Raw genomic sequence first — 24248 nt, forward strand, 5'->3', positions numbered from 1 at the left:
CCACCACTGGTATTGCCAGTGCAGCTTCTCTGTAGCAATAAAGAGAGCTGGAACAGAAGAGTCCCAGGTGCTGTAACTGTAACATCCCCAAAAAAAGTGGGTGTTTTCAGAGACTTGCACCACTGTCTGGTGGCACTGTGCTATATGTTAACATTCACATCACAGCTCTCACTAGGGTTGGACTGGTGATGCCCCTGGGAATTTTTCTAAGAAAAAGTCCATTAATGTGTTGACTCATAATGATTTACAGATGATCTCCAAGCAAGTCAAACAAATTTTTACAAGGAAATCAAGCAGTGTCACACAGTGTGACCACAATTCAGAGCTCACATGTTTCTGATTCTGACTCCTGACTCTTTAAATAGACATTTATTGTGTACTTCATAAAATGATGCAGTTGGCTTTTGGCTTTCAAGAAACATTAAGAAAATAAAAAAACTAGTAAATTAAAATCTAAATATCCTGGAGCACTAACTATAAAGTATTACAACTTAGCAGAGCCTACTGTTACACATACATGCATTTTATGTTATATGCACATATATAAAACTGATGTCTAAAGAAATCTGTGTCATACCAACTTGTAATATCAAACCTTAATTTTGGATAATAACAAAATGCAATTAAAAATCCATCTGAATATACAGAAGGGAAAATCTTGCATTTATATTACGTATATCCTTCTGCTCTTACAAATATTTTGGGTGTTGAGTTTTAACAGCTTTTCCTCATTATCAAATTTTCAAAACAAAATCCTGAAAGATACCCGAGCTGCTCACCAGTACACAATTGTTATTCATGTGACATTTCCTACTTTTTCTATAATTAAACTCAGTATAATGATATTTGGGGGAAAAAACCCTTGAAATATATACCAGAAAATATACCATCTCCTTACTAAAATAAAATGAGTAAAATTGGTTTTACTTTCTAAATACTAATCTTCTATAACCAACTTCCATGTTCAGTGGTATTAATATCATTATTTGAGCCGGAAATATTACTTTAGCAGACAATATGTCCAATAACTTTTCTTTCCTCCTATTTACAAACATCCCAATGAGTGGATTTGGGTTAAAAGAAGGTGTTTTCTATATGTATTTTACTGCTTCTGTATCAGTTTATGGTTTGTTATTATTTGCTTTGCTTAGTCCTTGCCTATTTGCTATTCATTAGTTACAGTAAATAACAAATTGGAGTCATGTGATAATGTCAGAGCTGGCTGACAGGATAAGTAAAATTCTATAAATGACCACTGAGGCATGAATTGCAAATAACTATCAAACATAAATACACAGTTAGTGTATGAATATAGGTTATATTGGTGTCAAATTACACCAAAAGACTCTCACAAAAGACTCGGTGAAACAAAAAAAATAGGAATGTTAGAAGTTTACCAACATGTTACCCCAGCAAAAGGCACTATTTTAAAAATGGTTATTTAGGGTTGGCATCCACAAATTCTCTTGGCAATCTGTGCCAGTGCCTCACCACCCTCACAGGGGAGAATTATTTCCTAATATCTAATTTAAACCTACTCCATGTCAGTTTGAAGCCATTCCTACTTGTCCTGTCACTCCAGACCCATATTTCTTGTGGCTTTCCTTCAGGTATTGGAAGGCCACAATTAGGTCACCCCAGGTTGAACAATCCCAACTCTCCCAGTCTTTCCTCCCAGCAGAGCTGCTCCATCCCTCTGATCATCTTGTGGCCTCCTCTGGACTCTCTCCAACAGCTCTGTGTCCTTCCTGTGCTGGGCCCCTAGGGCTGGAGGCAGCTCTGCAGGTGGGGTCTCACCTGAGCAGGGCAGAATCCCCCCTCCCCTGGTGCCCACACTGCTCGTGATGCAGCCCAGCACATTTGGCTTTCTGGGCTGTGAGTGCACATTGCTGGGGCATGTCCAGCCTCTCACCCACCAGCACCCCCAAGTCCTTCTCCCCAGGGCAGCTCTCAGATTGTTGATCCCCAGCCTGGGTTGATCCTTGGGGTTGCCCCCACCCAGCTGCAGCACCAGCCCTAAGTCTTATTAAATCCCATGAGATTCCCATGGGCCACTGCTTGAGCTTGTCCAGGTCCCCCTGGATGACATCCCATCCTTCAGGTGAGGCAATCACACCACTCAGCTTGGTGTCAGCTGCAAATTCACCGAGGGTGCACTCAATCCCATTTTCTGTGTCATTAATGTAGACATTAAATTGCACTGGTCCCAGTACAGACCCCTGAGGGACACTTGCCACTGATATCCACTGGGACTCTGAGCTGTTGACCACTACCCTCTGGATGTGAATATCCAACCAATTTCTTATCCATCTAGCAATCCACTCATTGACTCCATCTCTCTCCAATTCAGGGAGCAGGATGTTGTGGGGGACCATGTCAAAGGCTTTACAGAAGTCCAGATAAATGACACATGTGGCCCTTCCCTTGTTCCACTGATGTAGTCATTCCACCATAAATTGCCAGGATAACGCCCAGGAACTTTATTAGGGGACAATTTATTTTCAATAGTGAAATCTTACCAATATTTCTGCTTCTCAGAGATAATCTTTGTAGATAAATGAAAGGACAGGAATAGCAGAGGAAATAAAGCAAGAGGAAGTCTCCAGCTCCTATTAAACCAGGGGCAGAATGCAGACCCCATCCCGCTCGTGGACATTGAGCAGTTCAGGGGTGCTCACAAAACACCACTGAGCTCTGCCCTTGCACTCTCCCTGCTTTAGGTTTCTAAAGCAAGAATCTTGGTCCTGGTTTGGATTACTGCTTTTCTTCCACCACTTTCAGCTGTGGCTGGAATACTTAGTGGCTGGAACATCTGAAAGCACAGGAGAATAACTAGAGGGAAGGGAAAAACTGAAAAGCATGTCGGGTACCCTGAGGCCTCCTCCTCCAGGACATGGTGACCCTTGGTGGTTTCTCTGTGCTATTTCTTGTTGAAGTACAGAGCCAGGAGGATTTTCATTGCAATTCTTTCTGGGAATGTTATTCCAGAGTCAGGAGATACTTCACTGAATTTCGTATTAATAAGCTATGATGTTAAATAAAGCACCGAAAATCTTAATCAAAGTTATGAGTATCAACAAGAAGCGAAGAAGTGGCTAATAGATTAGCTGCTGAACAAAAGTTTTCTGTGATTAATTATATTATAGCTCACTAATTTAGTTTCCTCAATCTGTAACTTCAAATATCTATACTAATTAGTCACCAACCTACGATATAATAAATGAGATAATGAAATAAAGATGTTTTAAATATCCCTTTCTACTACATGTACATTTTGCAGCATAAGACAAGATGAATTCTGATTTTTTCTAAGGATATATTAGCATATCATTAGGTACACAAATGCCAAATAATCACTTTCTCACAGGAATACTGTTCAACTACTAAATCCACAGGAATTTGGAAATAAAACAAAATACTGCACATTAGATGAAGGCTGACATGAGTTAAGCTTATAGCAAACACAGAGACATCACACCTTTCTCCATCACATTTTCACCTGCTCATGTGATGCACACTTCTGCTTTGATGGAAAATTCCTCTGGGTCATCTTGGTGTAAAGCTGTTGGTGCTTGCAGCAAAATTTGCAGAGCAAGTGGTGTTTTTGTTTGGTTGTTAAACCAGGGAAATATCCACAGCATTTTTCACAGTTCTTGAAAGGGACCATCAATTTCTGTGAGCTTTGTTCAATTTGGGAACAAGTTATTCAGGTTTTTTTTTCCTTTTATGAATTTGGTTTGAAAACTATTTTTTTTCTGAATTTGTTTTAGAAAACTGAGCTCTCGGATTCCAAATTTACACAGAAGAAATTTGTAATATTCCCCATGTAAGCTGAAGGAACTCTGAAGGAGCCTTACACAAACTGAGGGAGTATTATTTATTTTGCTGAAAGCAGTGATGACAGTCAAAGCACGAGCTGTGTGGCTTGTTTTATATATCAACCTTGCATGTTTTCCTGTCAGCTTTGCAGTTTGTCATCCACAGCTTAGCCTCCAAATAGCAGGAACTTTGGGGACAGCTAGCTGAAATGAAAGACTCACTGCCTCCTATAGAGAAGAAACAAGGCCACCAAGGAATAGCAGAATATCTGTTTATTCCACTTTATGTAGCCCAAATTGTGGAAAAATATTTCATTATTAGTAGAAACATAATACAATTCTGTTAATGGTAGTATAATTTGTTGTTACTATTTGGAGTGAATCTGTGAGTAATCTAGCTGGTATAGCAGATGAAATCATAAAAGAAAATACTAAATGCAAAATCTGATATACAAAAGCAAAGAATGAGCTGGAGCAGCTGCAATAGCTTATTATAAATACTTGTCAGAATTGTTCAGCTCGAGCAGTGTTTGCCAGCTGGAGTACAGTTGTTCTGAGAGGGAGGTGAGATATCCCTCCTCTCTGTGTGGAGAAACAACGCAGCTAAGTGAGTACAAGTGCACAAAATGGGATGGTATTTTACTGCTGAAATGATTCTTGGAGGCACAAACATGTTAGATAACTTCATGGAGCACAGAGAGAAAGTTTAGTCTTCTGCCACTGCAATCTTTCTAGAAACTTTGTCACTTGTTGGGGTTTTTTCCCCTCTTACTAGTGTCAGCTGCAGGTGTGTGGTGGGCAGTGTTACTGTCTGGGTACAACCTGCAGAATTTTTTCCTGGTTCTGCCAGGGATTGGATGGTTGGGAGTTGTACATGCCCTGAGCAGCTGCATTTGTGAAAAGAAATGTCCCATTGCATCCCATTTACAACTTGCCTTGTCAGGTTATCGTGGAGAGCGTTGGTTTGCAAGGTGGCAAAGATTAATATTGCTGAATCAGAAAAGGAGATCCAAACATCCACCAATGCTTAAAATAAGTGCAAAAGGGCTTTTTCACTAATTAAAACTGTCATACACTGACTTTATTAGACTGAAGGCTGAAAACACAGCATGAGACTAAGTTCACACAGACTTGCTGTTATACTGGTCAAACAGCACTAATCAGACCGTTTTATTTGAGGTTTGAGCTAAAGCCAATGAGAGTCTAGCTGTTGCATTCAGTGAGCATGGAGTTCAACCCTTGATAAAACTGAGCACTTAATCCTTGTATAATTCAATTACTTATGGCACTTGCTGAATATATTTCTTCTTAGATAATTCTTTACATGTAACCACCGATAGACAGAACATTCAAAAACCTCAGACCACTTATTTTTGTTTTGGTTTTTTTTTTTCCTTTTCAACTCTTTCAAATCCTATTTACTACTTCCTCCTGCTTCTGCCATCACTAGAATCAGGAAAAAAAGCCATTTTCCATCAATAATTAATATTTATGATATCAGCGTGAAAGACTGTCACATGTTCTTAGTTACCATACATCACATCGCTTATATTCATTTCAGAAATGCTATTTTAGCAACTGGTATTATAGTAAATTTACTGCTGTGATGTGGCCATATTTTACTGAGAATTGCAGGTACTCAACACAGCTGTGCATGTGAACATAAGGTGGCACCAGTTTTTTTCATTACATTTGTTGCTGTCTGGTCAGTTTGACCATCATGATACACACAGAGTGGCTGAGGTTGGCAGGAACCTCAGGATGGAGGTCAACTCATCCAAACCCCCTGCTCAAGTAAAGGCCACATTAGTGTTGGTTGCCCAGGACTATGCCCACGCTATGTTTGAATATCTCCAGAAATGGGCACCCCACAGCCTCCTCTCTAGGCTGAGTAGGATGAAAAGTCCCAGCTTTCCCAGCCTTTCCTCCTCCATGAGATGCTCCAGTCCCTTCATCACCTTAATGGCTCTTTGCTGGACTCTCTCCAGTACCTCCAGATCTCTTTTGTGCTGGGGAGCCCAGAACTGGACACAGTACTCCCAGTACTACAAGGATAACATCTATTCACAATAATACATAAACTAAATGTAGATTAATTATGAAAACTTCCAGGGAAAGAAAAAAAAAGTGGAGTCAGAAGTTTCTACATACAAACATGAAGGGAATGGGATTTCAGGTGCATAACTGAGTAGATGAATACAGAGAACTTTTTTCACTCTAATAGAATAGTAAGTACGTGGAGAGGATGAAACATGGCAAATCATCCATTAATAAGTATCTATTTTCTTTGACAAATTCCTAATTATTCAGCAGAGTAATTTAATGTTTTGTATTAAGCTGAGGCACATGAACTAAAATACCCACATCAATGAACTGTGTTCAGTATTCCCTGCTCACTCCCACCAAAACACTCACAAACCTCAGTAGGGAATTTTCCTGAAAAGATCAGCTAATAATGTATTGTACCCTGCAAATGAGCCCTTAAATCTCTAAAGTTGATTTCTGTCTATCAAACACAAAACTGTCTTTCTCTCCTCCTTTTAGGAATCCTCTCTGCCCATGTATTGTACCTCTTATATGTGCCAAGATGTAACTGAAGCAATTAAAGCTAAAGAATGAAAATCGCACAGTTTAGGGTAAAGCAAAGAAAAATTTTTTTAAGTCTTTAATAAAGCTCTCGGTCCAAAACTTTTGCTTGATGCTAGCAGTATGAATCAGGACTAAATCAAGCAAAGGAAAAGGACTTGGACTATGAAACAAGGGTCAATGACAAATTATTTTCTGGTATTAATTTTATGAAAATAAAGATAAGGAAGATTTAGCCATAGTAGAAGATACTGTACTAATTAACAGTAAATTTGTAACCACAGTAGCTTAGAAGTTAACAGCACTGAATAATAATGAACTTAAAAGGTAAGCAGCTGAACTTCTCACAAAGTATTCTATTTACTTTTGAATATCAGGAAGAAATGGGGGGGTTAAAAATGTAACTGTCTTAAAAAGTAAGACAAGCAAAGTCTGCATCAATAACAGATAGCTGGCTAACAGCAGTTGAAGAATGTATATTCATCAAACACCAAAAAAAGTACACTATGGTCAAACATCTTTAATCTCCAATTTACTGAATGAAATGAAGAAGCATTCGGTTGGAACATACAGAGATCGCATTCCACATACTCTAACACATCAAATGCCAGCAGAATTAGCTATGAATTTGATCTAGGAAAAAATAAAATGCACTTAAAATTGCACAATATCTACATTTACATCCTAATCCTTTCTTTTTTCACCTAATGTCAAGTTCTGCTTGAGTACTCTAGAAACTGGATCTTAATGACTTTATGATTTTGACCACATCTGGGATGATCAGGCAATGCCACCCCTGGCATGGGAGAGCCAAACTCCCATGTGTTTATATATATGCATTTATATCTATCAAAACAATGCAGCAACACCACCTTTCATCCAGGAATCTGCAAACATTTCACATGCTTTGAGCCTCCCATCTAGAGCAGTGTGTGCCACCGTGCTGTCTGCCTGAAGGCTTCATTCAGGGAAGTAATTACATGCCTGATTTTTAAGGATTTCGCTGGACAGGAGGGGAGAGGTTACACTTGGGCCAGGCATGAGCCTGGGCATGTTTCACATAACCCTCAATCTGCCTTTGGCCCAAGTCAGCAACCCCCAGCCAGCCCCTGCACAAAGATGAGGGGACAGCCCTGGGTAAAGCTTCATCCCACCCTGCCTGTTTGGGCTCCAAGGAAATCCAGCTGGATGCATGGGAATGGTGCTATGCCACGTTCATCCCATTTCCTTTACAATACAGAACCCTCTCCTCACATAATGCATTTTGACCCAGAAATCATTTAACATAAAACACAAACCCAGTGCAGAGATATGAAAGCTGAAAGGAAGGGCTTCCTGTGCCAGAGTCCATGCTACTTCTTGTGCCCTTTCTCACCTGTGGAATAAGGCTTGAATTCCCTTCTGCATCATAACAGAACTTCATGTGGAGTGTGAGAATAACATGAGCAAAAGACCACGAACTCATGCACTCTATTTCCTGGGAGAAACCTCTCTTTTTTAGCAGATGAAGCAATGGTGGTGTTGTAGTCATGATAAATTAAGGGTACAAGCAAAGTTTTCAGAAGAAGTTATAATCTTTCTACGGCTAACCGAAGCAGTGAGACCAAAAAAAACCAGATTTACCAGGTCTGGAAGTTTGTTAGTAGGCAGGGTGAGCATTGGGACTACTGCCACTGCCTTCCAGTGGTTACGAGTGAATACTGAGGGCTGTCAGAGTATCCAGCAAGGACAGTGCTGGAAAGTGAGACAGATCAGCCCCAGATCATCATTCCTTTCCCCCTTCCAAATGATTATACATCATCATCTCTAATCACCTCCAGGCCAGTGATGAACATGCATTAAGCCCACTTATGCAGACTGTATTAAGTGTGATTACACATCACACTGCGAGCTTACGTGGAATATATGGATTGATGTATGGCAACGCTGCACACCAAGGCACAAACATGCTTTTGACAGTTGTAAGGATTATTTTTTACTTTTTAAATTTTTGAGCTTAGGGCAATTTAATTATAATTGCTTAATACCAGGGCATGCTATCCCAACAAGCCTGGGGAAACAGCACTCTCGAAGGTATTCTCTCCAGTCCATCATAAGGGTAACAAGATACACTTTCATTTGGCTGGGAGCTGGGAAGGTGAGTCTGGAAGGAGGGAGGGTATCACACTGCTTGGTGTTTCCCAGGAAAACTCCACAGCTGGCTCAGGGCTGTGGAGAACACACCTGAGCTCACAGGCTCTGGGCAGCTGAGCACCCACTCACTGCTACCTTTGGTGCACTCTGCTCTCATCCCTCAGGTCCTTGGGGGGACCCAGAGGTGCAGAACTCACCCATTAGAAAGGAGGAGAGAGGTAAAACCAACTGACACAACCTGCAAAGTTTTGCACATGGGTTTTCAGGAAAGTATTTTTTTGATTTATATTACTGCAATTCTTGTAAGTTCATTACTGAGTTTAAGGCTTAGATTCTATTTTTTGATATGAACAATAACTTATTTCTTAGCCAGTCCCTCTTGCAGCCAATAACTATTGTCTCTTTTGTAAACTGCAGTCCCCCTTGCTGCCAGTAATATGTGATTTGGGGGAATGATTTAAATGACAAAATGCTTACTTGCAACAACAAAAGAAATGACACAATATAAACTAAGTTTTAATAACTAAAAAGATCTTTAATTAAAATTGCTTTCCATTCAAGGGCTACAGTTTTCTTTAACCAGCTGCCCTATGAAAGTTATTACCTAGAGTTTTCATTTTCCCACTACACAGCTGCAGAAAAGATTTTATTCTGGTGAATGGAGGGCTGTACAACAGCAAGGACAAAGCTCACTTAAACTAACAATGGAGCCATGGCAAAAGTCATAACCTTCTGCTGTCTTAAGGGAAGCACACTTTCTGAATATAATCTCTCTGATTATGCCTAGTATGCAAAATGCAGTTTTAGATCTGCAGCTCAAATAGATTTCAGTATTGCCACTGAATACTAATCACTGATGCAAAAAACGTACAGCTCCCTCAAGGCATTTCAAAAATCTTGATTATTTAATCAGTGCTCTTGATTTATAAGGCGAGCTGGTTGATGACTACCAAAATGTGACACATTGGACACTCTCCAGATGGAATGCCAGTTTTCATTTGAGGTTAAAGAGGTAAAACTCTACAAGAGAGGTTTTCCAGTACCCTGGACCAGAGCTAGAGTTATATCAGATGATAAATAAAACCTGGCAGTTTGGCTTGCACATAATATTAAAACAGAAACTTCACTGAACTGTCAGTTGTAAAATGAAGTAATCAACTTTCTTTCTGCTTGTTCTCCATTTCCATTATATGAACTTTTTATTTATTTCATATCTTCCATCCTAATGTCCTCTTACCTTTTTAAACTGCACTACTTTACCTTTTTACAAATATGTAGGTGGTGAGTGCTGCCTTTTTATAAGCATTGATTTCCCAACCAGCTGGATGCAAAATTTGAGCAGTTCAGTTTCTTTTCCCTATAACTACATATATATATACGAATTTGAAAATATTTTTTGTATCTACATCTCTATATGGAAACATATGCTTAGGTATATATAAATATACTCCTGCTTTAAAATGCAATGGAATTGCCAAAAATTGTTAGGATATAGATGGATAAATAACATTAATTTCTGAACAGGTTTACTATCTGAGTTGCTTGGGCCTTGACAGTCCCATGCCCATCTTTAATTGTCAGCAATGATATTCTGTTAAAGAAGGTTTCCACACGAAATTTCCAGTGGTTTTCCTGTTAAGATTTCAAGGAGCAGAATGACTTCAAATTGAGATAGCAAAGCATTAAATTGTTATTTAGAACCTGATTGCAAGCCTGACCTCTAAAAGCGACCGCCCCGATCGCTCTGGGTACACAACGACGTGGATATAGAGGCCAAACGTTTCAAACTCATCTGGAAGGTGTGCTCCTTATTGGACACAGCGACTGGCACTTAATATTCAAAGAAAAGTTACAACTACAGAGATTTATTTCACCCAATCAGTCCTTTGTCCATGTCCATGGCACAAGTGGGTGGCAGCAGCACTGGAGCACCCGGAGCCCCCCGGAGCTGGCGGGAGTCCCCCGGCTGATGCCAGCACAGCTGGGCTCCTTGCTGGGAGCTGTGGTTGCTCTGCACCAGCCTGTGCTGCTGTGCCTTTACTGTATTTATATCTCAGTTATCAGTGAGAAAACTGATATATGAGCACAGATAACCACAGCTCCATGGCAGTGGTCAGCTTATCAACTCAGCGGCGCTGACCACATACCCACCTACGTGGATACCCCTGCCCAACCCACGGGCAACCTGAAGGTTAAGAGCCATCATGGAAGGCTGACGTGGAGGTTAAAAGCACCCTCACACCCCAGTGCAATCCTATTGAGCCTTCTAAACCCAAAGTGATGAAAATTATAATCAAAACATGGGAACTTGGTGACAGGTTTAATTATAAATAAGCATTAGAAGTATGAAAAGCCATCATACTGACACTGTAAAGCTACTCATGCTCATAAAACATTGTTTTTGTTCCTCATTTTAAAATTTTGCCAGAAAATCCATCAGTTTATATTCCAGTAGCACAACAAAAGGAAACACAGAGGAGTGTGGATGGTGCCTGCCCCCACCATACCCCCACTGCAGACAGACAGACGTCTCTGCCCACATCAGCTGGGCCCAGGCAGCACCCCCTGCCCAACTGCTCCCCAGGCTACAACAGTGACACTGTCCCCTCCCCTGAGGCCTTGCATCCAGGTTTTGGCAAAACTGCAGATTTGTGTTCTGTTACAAAGCCAAAACATTTTAATAACTGCAAGAGTTCACTTATGAAATCTGTGTAGTTTGGGCTTTTGCCCTTTTTCTAATTACATCCTTACGTCTTTCTCTGTACATGTAGGTTTGTACCATGTGAAGCTTTTGAAAGAATATCTCCCTCGACTGGACTTGTGGGTAAGACAATTATGGGGCAGATCAAACAGCCACATTATTCCATTTTCTGTCAGGAATCCAAAAAATCTGCTTGAAACACAGATGGCTATTTCCCTGTCATCATCCACCTCCTCAGCTGATCTCCCCACCGTTTCAACCACATTCTCTGTAACAGTATTCCCAAATAGGGAAGCTTTTGGACCTTCTTTTTTTTCAGGGAACAGAGCTACAAGCTGCTAAGTGAGGATGTTTTAATTGTGTATGTGAATGTCCTGCTGCAGACTGCACTGCTGGGTAACACGCCTCAGGCTGTGGGTACTGCAAGCAACAGTGTCATATATATATCATAGGTACTCCCAGGCCTTCTGTCGTGAGTACAGCAGGACAAAAATAGCTTGAAGGGATTATGTCCTCACGTTCCAGTCTTGCATGGCAGCAGCCACACAGCGGGAAAAACACTGGAGCCAGAACTTGCCTAAGCAGAGGAGGGAAATCATAACCCCAAAAGAGATGGGAACTTCTGTTTACATATCACAAATGACACCATTTCTTCCCTGGCCTTGTCCTTCCCCCACATCCCACCCAGCCTCACTACATGTAACCATGTCAAGGGATCAAAAAAGTCTCTATTGTTTTACAACTCAGAAAAGGGAGTCATGAATATTCTTCTGCTGCCACGCTATTCTGTTTCTGCTGTTTAAATTGGGACAAAATTTCAATTCTCCTTCTCTGGATGTAGCTGAGCAAAGTTAAAGTCAGTTCTCGATGTGTCTGGACCATTAAGGACTTCCTGAATGGAAAGTCCCTCTGCTACATCTCTGGGATAAAGCCACCAACTTCTCCACATCCTAAACCAGGGTCCTAACCCTAACCCTTCACATGTTGTGAAATCTTGTATTTAGTTTTAACCCTTCTATTTCCCTCTTCATTCCTACATATATATATATATATATATATATGTCTCCACAATTCTCAAACTAATTTTTTTTTAATAAAAAGAAACTAAAATAGTCTTGGCAAAGGATCTCATAAGAATCATCTGGTGGATGAGGCTTGTGATTAACAGAACTTTGCACAATAGGGACAAGAAATGTATCTGAATAATTCCATCTACCTGACACCAGCAGCAGGATATAGAGGTATTAGGGTCAGGACAGGGAAATGATATTTCAAGAAAGCAATTGGACTACTACTTTTAATGTGAGAGTGAGTTTATATGAAAGCTGAAACCATCATTATTCTTAACTGCTATTAAACCAACGACAATACCAAAATTTACGTTCAAAGAGAAACTTTCTTTGCTGCACCTGAAACAAGAGATGGAGGGAACTTGTTTTTTTTCCCAATTGACAATTCAGCTATGAGAGGAAAGTTGTTCTGTTCTTCAGAGAGGCTGGGTTTAAATACATGCTCAGCATTTCTGACTCTGAACAAAGAACTTGTTACTGAAGTAAAAAGCTATATCCTAATATTCCCTTGCAAAATTCTGCTTCTCAAAAATCACCAACAGTAACATCAATGCAGATAAAAGTTGTCCCTGAAACATTATACATGTGAAGGATTATTAGTGCAAGCTGTACTAATTTCCTGTTTTCAGCAGTTATGTTGATTCCAACCTGTGTCCTGCACATGTGGGATATGCTATTTGAATACAGGAAGAAGGAAAACAGACTACTCCTTTCCAGAATTTGTATATCCACCATATATCATTGAAAATAGAAAGTAGCAATAAATTGACTGTATTAGTGGGAAAACTCCAATTTTTTAGGATTACAAAAGGGCAATAGCATCTCAATCACTGGGAAATTTGATTGTTTCTGAAAATATACTGCAATATATGTATTAAAAGGAGGGAGAGATAATCTATCTGCTTCCAGACAGATTATTCTGATTTGCAAGGACAGAGAACTGAGACTTCATTGCTTCACACACACCTTTGTCAGAACTAATAACCCACTTCAAAGGCAAGAAGTTTCATAGTACTTAATTATGTGGCCTCTGACAGGTCATGCTGATTGAATTCATATGATCTTATATATTTGGGCATCAAAAGCCCTTTATTTTTTCTTAATTAGAAACATGGATTCAATGTAACTTGCCGAGAAAATAAATTAAATCCATATACATCACCTCTGAGCAATAGCACTGATTGAACTGGGCTGTTTAAATCTCCGTGGTTGGCAGTGCTCATCAGCGAATTTGTTTACAAAGTGGAAAGAATGAGACGCTGTCAAAGAATGAAAAATAAAAGCTGGATTTCCTGGGAAGGAGACATCCGTCTTTTTCTATTTGTAACTGCTGACGAGCAGGGTTTAAGGAGGGTTAATGTCACCCATTCATCTTAATTAAAGAGTTAATTGCTCGTGTATCCTGATTTGGTTAGCTGATCTTCGGAACATGGAAAGTCTTTGCTTCCATGTATTTTATTGACCACTGTAATGACATCATCAGGACGACTCAGGATTTATTCATGCCTCAGCCTAAACTCGTAACTTTAATAGCCTCCTACATGATAAAACTTTCAAGAGGGAAGGAGTTCTTTAGCATGGTACAGAATACCGAGAGGTCTGTTCAGCCCCTGTTAAAATGTCTCAGTTCAGCTGTCATTGAAGTATTACTTCAAAGTCTAGAGTCATGAAGATAAGTAAAAAGTAATTTTAAAGACTAGTTCTCAGCAAATGTATATATGGAAATAGCATAAACCATCTAAAAATCGCATATCAAATATAAGCAAGAGACTTATTACTATTCCATTTTTTTCACATCTGGAGTCATAGTCAAGTAAGCACTGACACAAAAACAGACAGGCGAGGTTCACAGCATATTCTGGGGATTAAACACCAAATTGGTTTAGTCATGTGTTTTACAACACAAAGAGGGGAAACTCAGATCTAAAGAAAGACCAGTTAACTAACTAGAAAGTCTGTGAGGTTTTTATGTACAATGTCTTTCAACATTTACTGCAATTCTTGATATTATTTCTTAAAGATCCTTCACGGGAATTAAATTAAATTTTGCACAAGAGGAAAATGGACAGTACTAGTGCTTTTTGATTGATCAGCTATGTGGTACTTAAAAATTAAATAAAAGAATCCATTACACAACATAATACATTGTATTCGCTTATCCTGGTAATGAGTCTTCAGAACTGATCTATTTATGTTATTCTGCTTTCATGGGATCAATTTCTATTGCTAATAACACTCATAACTTACACAAAGGATTGAACCAGCCTCTAAGAAGAGCTACACACCACACATAACTCATCATAACATGTGCTGGGAGCACTTACTTGGTTTGGAAACAGTTGCAGGGTAGCTCCTGTGCACTCTCCTGAAATATCTAGAAGGCACTAAGAATGCTGTGATAAGGTGCTACAGCTCATCTAGTTTTATGGACTTCACTTTGTGGGTTTTTTACACGCTTTAAGCTTCTCAGATGACTGGTTCAGAGGCCAGTCCTGGCTCCTGTGCTTTCTCTGACAGACAGGAGATTTTAATACTCATTGGGTTTCCATGTTTTCTCAGAAGTCTTTCTGTAAAGTATGGTAAAAAAAAAAATCTAGTAACCTCTTTATGCCATGAACACAAAACTACATTGCTCCTCTCATGGAACAGCAGCAGGCAAGTCCAGGACATAGATCTGAGGATGATGCAGTGGACTTATGATGCCCACAACAAGGTAGCCAGAACCAGAACCAATCTGCCTGGGACAGCCTGATCCAAACTAATCAGCCCTGCTGAGGAGTCCATGGACACAGGACCATGCTGCAGCAGCTGCTCTCCTCCTGGGTCCTTAGCATGATGCCATGTGGCTCAGGAACACACCTGCAGCCAGTCCATGCACCTCTACAATTATACACCCTGTGTAAAGGGAACAGAGCACTGGGAAGCAGGAGATTTGTTGACTGTCACCAACTCTTCAACTGCCCAGCTGGGTAACCTTTAACAAGTTCCTTCAGCTCACTCTGTCCCAGTTACCCCCCAAATCACCTGTATCTCCTTTCAGAGATACTGTGAGATTCATTCCCGGGAGGGTGCTGACTGCGAGTTAAGCTGTGCTGTTATTCCTGAACAGTTCCCTGCTGGAAAAGGCAGCACAGGCGATGTGTGGGGTTACCAACAGAGGAGATGACAACAACTGAGCCTGGATGGGACCTTGGGAAGTTGTCTGTCCCAACCCTGAGATCAACACAGACTTGAAAGAATGCAAGGATGGACACTCCACAACCTCTCTAAGCAGCCTGCTCCAGTGCTGGACTGCCCTTAGAGCAAAGATTTTTTTTCTTTGTGTCAAGGCTCCATGGCTAGGGAGAAGGTGGCCGTGACAGCAGAATTTCTCGGTAGAGTGTAGATGTTTCTCATCGTCTTTTCCAGCTCAGCTCCAATTAAAAAATCCTTTTCAATTAAAGTTTGTTCTAGTTTTATTTGTACTCCAAGAAAACTACTCATTCAACCTTTCTGTCATATACTTCAGTCTGTTTAGAGCAGAATCCTTAAAAAAGAAGACAAGAATAAAACTAATAAACCTCTCTGCCTTTTGGAACTCTGTGGAACAGCATTAGCCCAGAGAATCTGTTTTACATCAGCCAGGGCACAGTGGCACTCAGACAGTGCTGTACTAAGGCAGCTGCAGCCCTGCCAGGAATCCTGCCACGAATGCTCCCAGATTCTGAGCTCAGAGATCTTTGCACTCCTCAGACAGAGCAGTCTGTGGTGTGATGTAGTAACCAGGGAACTGTTCACACCTTGTTGGAGCCTTCAAACCATCCCAATGCTTGCTCTTCCAAGATCTTAAACATACATGTTAGTTACCTCAGAAATGCTTTTACACAACGGCAACTTTTGTATTAGTTTGGAGTTTCTTTGTTTTCTCGTGCCTATGTGTAAACTACAAAGTCATTTCCTAAACATTTAATGGAAAAAACTAAAAATGTCCTTGGATATAGACTGTGGACTACAAGCAGTGACTGTCCCTTTTGAAAGCTACTTTGCATAACATTAAACCAGAATGTGAGTAAAGTGCAACATTTTGTTGTTCAATGGAAACACTCTGGAAAATGCTGAAATAAAATCTCTAGTGGCTGGTGAAGTGATTAGTTCAGTTGTTTCACAATAACACCTTTTGATTTTGTAAAACTTCTACAACACCTTAAAATAACCTAAAAAGGGAGAGTTTAAACTTTAACTAGCTAAAACCACCTGCCGTAGCTTGAAGAGAGAGTTCTCTTGAGATAACACATTTTTGAATTACTCTCCTGTAATTTTTGCACACTACATCAGGCAATGACTGGTGCAACTTCTTACAACATTACTGGCTTACTAATAAACATGTGCATGAAGCGGAACGGCGCATACAAGTTATAATTCTTTGGCTGTGCCCAGTAACATAAACAGGTCTGATACCATCAGCTGAAGAATTGAGGAATTAAACCCTCCAAAAGACTGATGTAAAGGATTGGACATGCTAAAAGAGATGGTGAAAAGAGGCTGCTAAGAAATAGAACAACATTCAGGAGAGAAGCAATAGATCCGCAAATGGAAATAAACATGACCATGAGAAAATGCTTCATCAACATAAGAGCCACAACGAAGCTGTGAATCTCAAAATAAGCCAAAACTGTTTTTGAAGAAAAAAACAGCATGCTAGGTGGGACTTCAAAGACTCTACTACAATAGACAGAAATGAATAATACAAAAAACACAAAAGAAGAGAGACCAAAAAAAAAATCCCTCTATGCACAAAATTAACTTACTCTCTGTCCCTGCTGTTCCTGAGTTAACCCTTTGGTGCCAAAACTGTGCAAACAGTTGAGTGACTAAAGCAAATGAATATTTCAAGACCATTGGCTGCCTCCAGCCAGCTCCTGAGCCTGCCTCCAGCCAGCTCCTGAGCCTGCCTCTCTGACCCTCATGCTGTGTTTCCCCCAGATGTATCTCCAGCAGCACACCTGCACTTTACCTCTGGGCTGGAAGGCACAACAGCTCCCCTGCCCAGCTCTTTATCACACTGCTCCCATACCTACCCAGAAAATGCACAGTTGTCTTGTCAGAGAGAAGCCACACAAATCATCATGCCCTGGGTGGAAAACTCACTCGATATTGTATTTCTAATCACAGAGAATAGGAGGCAATGCATTCAAAAAGAGGGACACAGAATAGGTAATTAAATGTCCTACTGGTTCTAGGGTAGAATATGCGGCTAATACAGAAAATACTGGTGTGCTAAGTTCAAAAACAGCTACGAAAATTATTTTTATTTTATTTAAAGGAAAACAGGCAGGTAAAGCTATGGTTTGATGCAAAATACACTGCAGCATTCTTGGGTCTTGGCTGTGAATCACTGACACAAGGAGGATTTTTGCCACTGGCTTTAGCAGAACAGAACTAGCTATTAATGGACTAAAAAATTAGCTGTTTTCTTCCTAGAAATTTCAAAATAATTTTAAATCCTGAGAGAATAAATAGCGCCATTGAGATACACTAAGATAGGATGGTAGGCAGAAATGGAGTTTAAATGGTGCTGGGGAAGCTAAAAACTAAGTGGCTAGCACAGAAAAAGCTATATATAGAAAAAGAGATTTAAGCAAAAAAATTGAAGTCTAACACATGTTCAATGCTGGATGAAAACAGAAATGAAATATTAATGGAATTTACTTTCTAATATCTTTGCACATGGGTTTTTTTCTTTCGTTCGTTGGTTTTCCAAAATTTCATCCTGATAGCTTACTCCACGTTTAAGGACAGAAGACTCCAGAAACTTTTCACTGAGGAAATCTTAAACATGATTCATACATTTCTAAACACATATTTCAATCCTCATTTTCAAGTAATTTTAATAGCCACTGAAAAAAGCGTGCATTGTTTTGCTTCAGCATATAGTGAGCCATGAAAACCAAATTCTGTTTACAGTAGGACCAGATTTTCTATTATTTTAGACAGTCATTTTCACAGAAAAACCCCTTTTATGTCATTACTAATGACATTACAACCTTCTCTAGTTGCCCTCAAGACCTGGCTGCTTTGTAGCAGACAATATTTGACATCTTAGTTTGCAATCTCAGAAAAAGCCAAGAGAGCAGCAACTGTCCTGTCAGAAAAAAATGGCTTCAGAAGCTGGTAAATATTTCACATTTCTATGGTGATGTGATAAAAATGGGTATGTTGGAATCAAGAGTGTGCCTGCTTTGTGATTAATTGTAGATGTCAATACTGAGAGGTACCTGCAAGGCAATTAGCACTGTACTTGCCTAAATGTCACCCCACTGTAAATACAGAATGGAAATAAATAGACAGATTGGCCTGGTACATGTTTGGATTTGGAACAAGAATCTCAGAAATGTGATTCCTAACCAAGCCAGTTTTTTATTATGTGCTGCTGATATGCTACGAAAGACTTCTCTCTTTCTTTTTTTCTGGTATGCTCTGAGGTTAATGCCACTCATCTCTCTAAAATGTCACGTGGAGATCCTTCCTAACCAAAGCCATCATCATATTGATGAATCCTAACAAAAAAAAAAAAAATCACCAAAAAACCAAACCAAAAAACAGTAAAAAAACCCCCCACCCTTTAAAAATTTCTGTAGATAAGGCTGTAAATGCTGACTGAAGTAGAATTTTGTTTGCCATTAGAGCCCATATTGATAAATGCTTTACAGTGGCTATTTAATTTGACAATCCTTTTCTGTTCTGTCTTCCCCAATCTTACAGTCATGTGAATGACTGAGAACAGAGTCACAACTTCAGGCTGAGAGTTAAGGAGCAGAAAAATAGAGGCTGATGTCACTGCTATGCAGAACTGAATATACATTACCAGAATATCCATCAAACTGACATTTCACAGTTTAACTTCTACAAAAGGGGAACAACAACACTGACCACCCTCCTCCATCCCTTTTGGGCATTCAGTCGTGATTCTACTGTAGATTAAAATCTGGAATGTAACTCTTTCTAAAGATTGGGAGGGGGGCTTTTCTATTTCATCACATAGCCAAGATTTTATTTTTTCTGGTGTTTTTCTTCTTTTAACTATAACATATTAGCTGCTGGTGGCCTTTGGAAAACTAGAGGATCAGATGATGCTGGCTCTCCTTCTTTCCATCTGCTAGCCTACATGGCAAGAAAACTACTATATATGTTAAATATTACTTTTTTATGAAAATAATTAGTACAGATGCAAGAATCTCATGGTCATGAAAGGTTTTGTGACAGAATTTTACTTTAAATTAAAGTTCATCTAGAAAGTTGGAAATCCTTATCTGCAAAAGTCTTTCATTAGTAGCACACACTAAACAATGATCACTGCTGTACGATGAGAGACAAATTAATGAATCAAACATTACAGATTTCATCACATTGGCTCATTTGCATTTAAGCTGGTTTCCAGCTCTGTCATGCATTTGCTTTTAAACGAGCCCCTGTGGATAGTGCTGCAATGTTTGATTCATTAATTTGTTTCTCAGTGTACAGCGGTGCTCACTGTTCAGTATACGGTGAAATACTTGGAAAATATTTGTTTTAACAACCTATCTTTTATTTTAACAAAGAAATAATAACCCTGGAGAAGGAAATGCTGGCCATCTTACAGCACAGCCCCTGCCAAATCTCCCAGTTGCTACCCCAGCCCATCGTTATACCACTGTGATATTATCTGGATTAAATCTTCACAGCTTGCTCTCACATATTCTACAATTTCATAAAGCTTTGAGCCAGCTCTTTGGGTTAGTGTTATGATGCCAAATCCAACTCCTGGGAAGTTAAAGGTGGCTTTAAGCCTTTGCTCTCCGATCCTTGGATTGGTCCCAAGCAGTGACTTAGATCAGCCTCCCGGACGCCCGGTGACATTCTGCCACCACTGTGTCTGCTACACCCCTTCCTCCACATTACAGCAGAGTGGGTTGCTTGGCAAAGCCATCTCTGTGAGAGCTGAAAAACTTTGGAATTGGTTTTTGGTTTGTAACAGCTTGAATTTGGTGACCTTACAGCACACTGAAAGCTCCATCTGTTTTAGAAGGAAAGAGAGACGCGTTCCCTGGCTGGTCAGTGCACGGGGACGAGCGTTTGCTAATTAGATGGGTGGTTGAATTCTCAAGTTCTTGTCTGAGCCTCAAAATTTAAGTTTATGTACTCAAATGCAACCCTAATTATACATATATAGTTATGTTGTAGCGATCATTGCTCATGTTTAGTTCTAAAGAAATAAATACACAGAGCAAATGAAAAATATGGAAGCTGGTTTGGTGGGCACTAGGAATTGGAGAGCAAAATGCTTCTCTAGCTAGAATTTCCCTTCCTCTGTCATGGCTGTGATGGATTGCAGCTTATAAAGGCAAGTCCATTTGACAGGAGGATACATTTGGACTATGAGATTTGTGGAAATGAGGGGCTAATTAAATGAGCTGTGCTTTTCATGAAGCAGGCAGGTTTTCATGTGCTGAGAGATGGAGTTAAGTAGCATCAGCAGATTACATTGCACAGCCCTTTCCTACCACTTTGCCTTTTTTAGTTTTTTTTTTTTAATATGTTGAACAGGAAAAAAAATGAATGTAATTGATACCAAACAAAATAAACCATCAAGATAGAAAGGCAACATCCTAAGCCTAAATTACAGAGGTCTGACACGGAAAATAACAAAAATCTCCCCTTTGCTTACTCCAAGTAATCCATAGATTCAACTGCATGCTAAACAAAATGAAACAACCCCCCCAAAAAAGTAAAACAACCTCCCCAAAGTTACAACATGCTGACTGCAACCTAGCCAAAGGCCACCCTACAGCCAGAATATTATGATCCCAGGAGAGGCCAAGTGCTGCATATGACACTGTCCCTCTGCTGATTAACACACAGACAAAAGTCGTCTCCTGTTTCCATCCCACCAGAAAGCCCTCAGGAAAGACTATTCCTTTCCACTGCCTGTGAGGAAGGAGGTATGAAGTTTTTAAAGGACAACAACAATTTTGGAAAGACAGCTTGACATTTTTCCTAAAATGTATACCTGATATTTTCTGCAGCAGAAAACTGCTGGTTCTTTCCTTACAGATCCAATATCACGTACTATTTAACCATATCCTTAGTTTTACCTGAAAGGAACTGTATAATGGGAAATTCTAAAAGTTATTTGAAAGGTTGGAGTAATTTTAATGTTTATTACAAGAAATGTGCCTCACTGAAAAATACATTTTTTAATACTAATCTCTATGTTTTTCTTCCTTGAAAGATTGTATTTCACAAAGACAGACTAAATACTGTCAGAGAAAAGTTACGCTGTCTTCACAAGATTAAAAGAATTTATAAATACACATGTGGGAGCTTGCACAACCCAATTGCAAGACAATTTTATATTAAATACCCAATTAAGTCACTCTTGCTCAAGGAAATCCCTTTCTTACACGCATAAGTATACTGAGTCAAATAAATATAGTAACAAATACTCAAAAAGAGCGTTGGGAAGATGAAAATAAGGAACTCCATGTCAGAGCATGTTAACTACGCTGCACTGTTGTTTCCTCCCCAGCTCTCCCACCAGACTGATGGAGCTGGAGCAGTAATGGGGGAGGAGGAAAGAAACCTTTCCATGAACAAGTGGGTGTGCTGTCCTACTGCTGCCTTAAATCACAAAAAACTCTTTGGCTGGTTGATTCTCTAACTCATAAAATGCCTCCAGTGCACTGCGTGGCTTAAGTGTCTTGAAACAGCTGATTTCACAACAAAGAATGCATGATCAAATTGCACAACATTTTGGTCTGCTTTCAGAAATCAATCAAATAAAAAGCCCCCCAAAACCCAAACCACACTTACAATTCCACAAGCCTGGTAAGCCAAACACCAACCAATAGAAACCCACAAACAACTCAACAGTCTTAAATTGCAGCAAGGAAGATTCATGTTAGAAAATTAATTGTAGTTGTCTAAATTAGGGCATTTTGACACCAGATTTTTAGCCACCTACGGAAGGTGACTCTTCTCATTTTAAGTAGGATTCAACAACACTTCTGACTCTCCACTGGCTGGAATACAAATCAAATGGACACCTGTATTTCTTAGGTGAACTTACGGGAAATTAGTCTCAACCTAATGAAATCAATGAAGTTTATTTAAACACAACAGACTGCTTATGATGCCTATGAATTTCCATCACTTGTTTTTCATCCTAGATCAGAGGCTAATCTCTGTCAGGCAGAGCTGAGGCAGAGTTTCCTGTGAGGAGGTGCTATGAAATACAGCATCATTCTAGTTAACTCCACCTCAGCTCTTCCCAATACTTGTATTTTCTGTTTTATTTACTCACTGAAGAAAACAGATTCATCAACGTGAAAATAAACTAATGGTCTTAAACTGTGAGTATGAAAGAGTCCTCCCCTACTACTCACTGATATCCTTCCCATTTGCAGAAAATTCACATATCAATTAAACTCACCTGTTAATTAAAAGCTTGTCTGGAAAATTCTTTGCTAGTTGGAAGCAAAAGAAAGTATAAAAAGTATCTGAATGCTGAAGCTTTGAATTTTAATTACTTACTCCCAGGTTTGTTTGTGATCCCTCAGGTGTTGGCTGGGCAACAGCAAAGAACTGGAAAAAAGAAACAAAATAATTTTGTAATTCCTGCTGTGAGGAAGAAAATGTATTGAGAAGGCTTCCAATTTTTTCTTCTTATCTTGTTTAGATTTGCTCTTTATTAATGTACTTATAAGAAAATATCTGCACAAAAAGGAAAAAGATTCTGAAAGATTACAGGCAACTACAGTGAATAATTATTCTCCAGATTTGATATCTTTTTTTTTTTTAATAATATGAGGACTCCTATTGTGTTTGTGTCACAATGGAGAATATCAGTATAATTATAAATGAGAATAATGATAATAAATTTGGAATAAAGGCTACAGTTTGTATCAGATAATCAATTACATATATATTAATATATATTAATTATATATGTATATTAAATTTGTGTTGTTTATTTTATATGCATCTAAATAGAAAAGACATCAGTAGTTTAACAAAAACTCTGGGACTCATAGAAATGTGATCCCTCTCTCTAGCTACCCATATAATAATAGTTGGTCTTCTGACGTTCTCTTTCTTTCCCACAATTTTTAGAAAAGGGATTTTTTTTTTAACTGAGTAGAATACTTTATCTAAAAAAAAGAGAGTCTGGAAAATAAACATGGAAGCAGGGGATAGTTTTTCTGCTTTTCCTCATTAAGATAATCACCCTCTCCCTCCGCCAAGTCATAATATTTTAATAACATGCAATTTTTAGTATCCCTTTATTAGGGATAAATAGCTGAGACACTGATTTGGATCAGCAATTTTTCCAGTCAGAAAATTCATTTTGACCTTTTACAGGGGAACTTAAAGATTTCCTGAGGTTTCTGATGAATCTTTGTGTGGAAAATTTGGCCATCTGAATCAGATGAATGTTTACACATTGAGTTCTCCAAGAACTGGGATGAGGACTTTGATTTTTTTTTTTGCCCACATACACACAGCATATGTACAGTTGTTTAAAAAAGTTCAGTTATCAGTTAAACTACTCTTTGTTCAAACTGACTTGCACACAACTAGATGACAACAGCAGCTGTAATTGAAGTGACTCTGTTCAACAAACTTAAGAGTTTCAAATTGAACAAAAAAAAATGTCAAAAGGACCATAAGTGATAAAGAGTTTATTCACTATGTATATAAGCCACATTCAAATATATCAAGTGAAAATATTAAGCAGAAACTGAACACAGGTGAGTGTGGCTGTTCAAGTCTGGTACAGGTTATAGGACAGCTGAAGAATCAGATGCTGCTTTAAAGTGCATTTAAGGGACTAGGAATGTTAAACAGTTCAGATTCCACTTGTATTAAGTTCATGGTAAAGGTTTCCTCATCAGATGAGCAAGACTTTATGAACTGTAACAGCAC

General features: G+C 39.2%; 1 long non-coding RNA gene across 1 annotated transcript in view; it reads right to left on the reverse strand.

The window, feature by feature from the left end:
• Positions 1-22835: 22835 nt before the first annotated feature.
• Positions 22836-24248, reverse strand: part of LOC113947224 — a 427091-nt gene continuing 425678 nt past the window's right edge. Inside the window, exon 7 of the long non-coding RNA XR_003527656.1 lies at positions 22836-22907. This is a non-coding gene — a long non-coding RNA (uncharacterized LOC113947224). The remainder of the gene's footprint in view (positions 22908-24248) is intronic.

This window comes from Corapipo altera, unplaced genomic scaffold, assembly GCF_003945725.1.
Source record: "Corapipo altera isolate COAL_440 unplaced genomic scaffold, ASM394572v1 75, whole genome shotgun sequence".
Lineage (NCBI taxonomy): Eukaryota > Metazoa > Chordata > Aves > Passeriformes > Pipridae > Corapipo > Corapipo altera.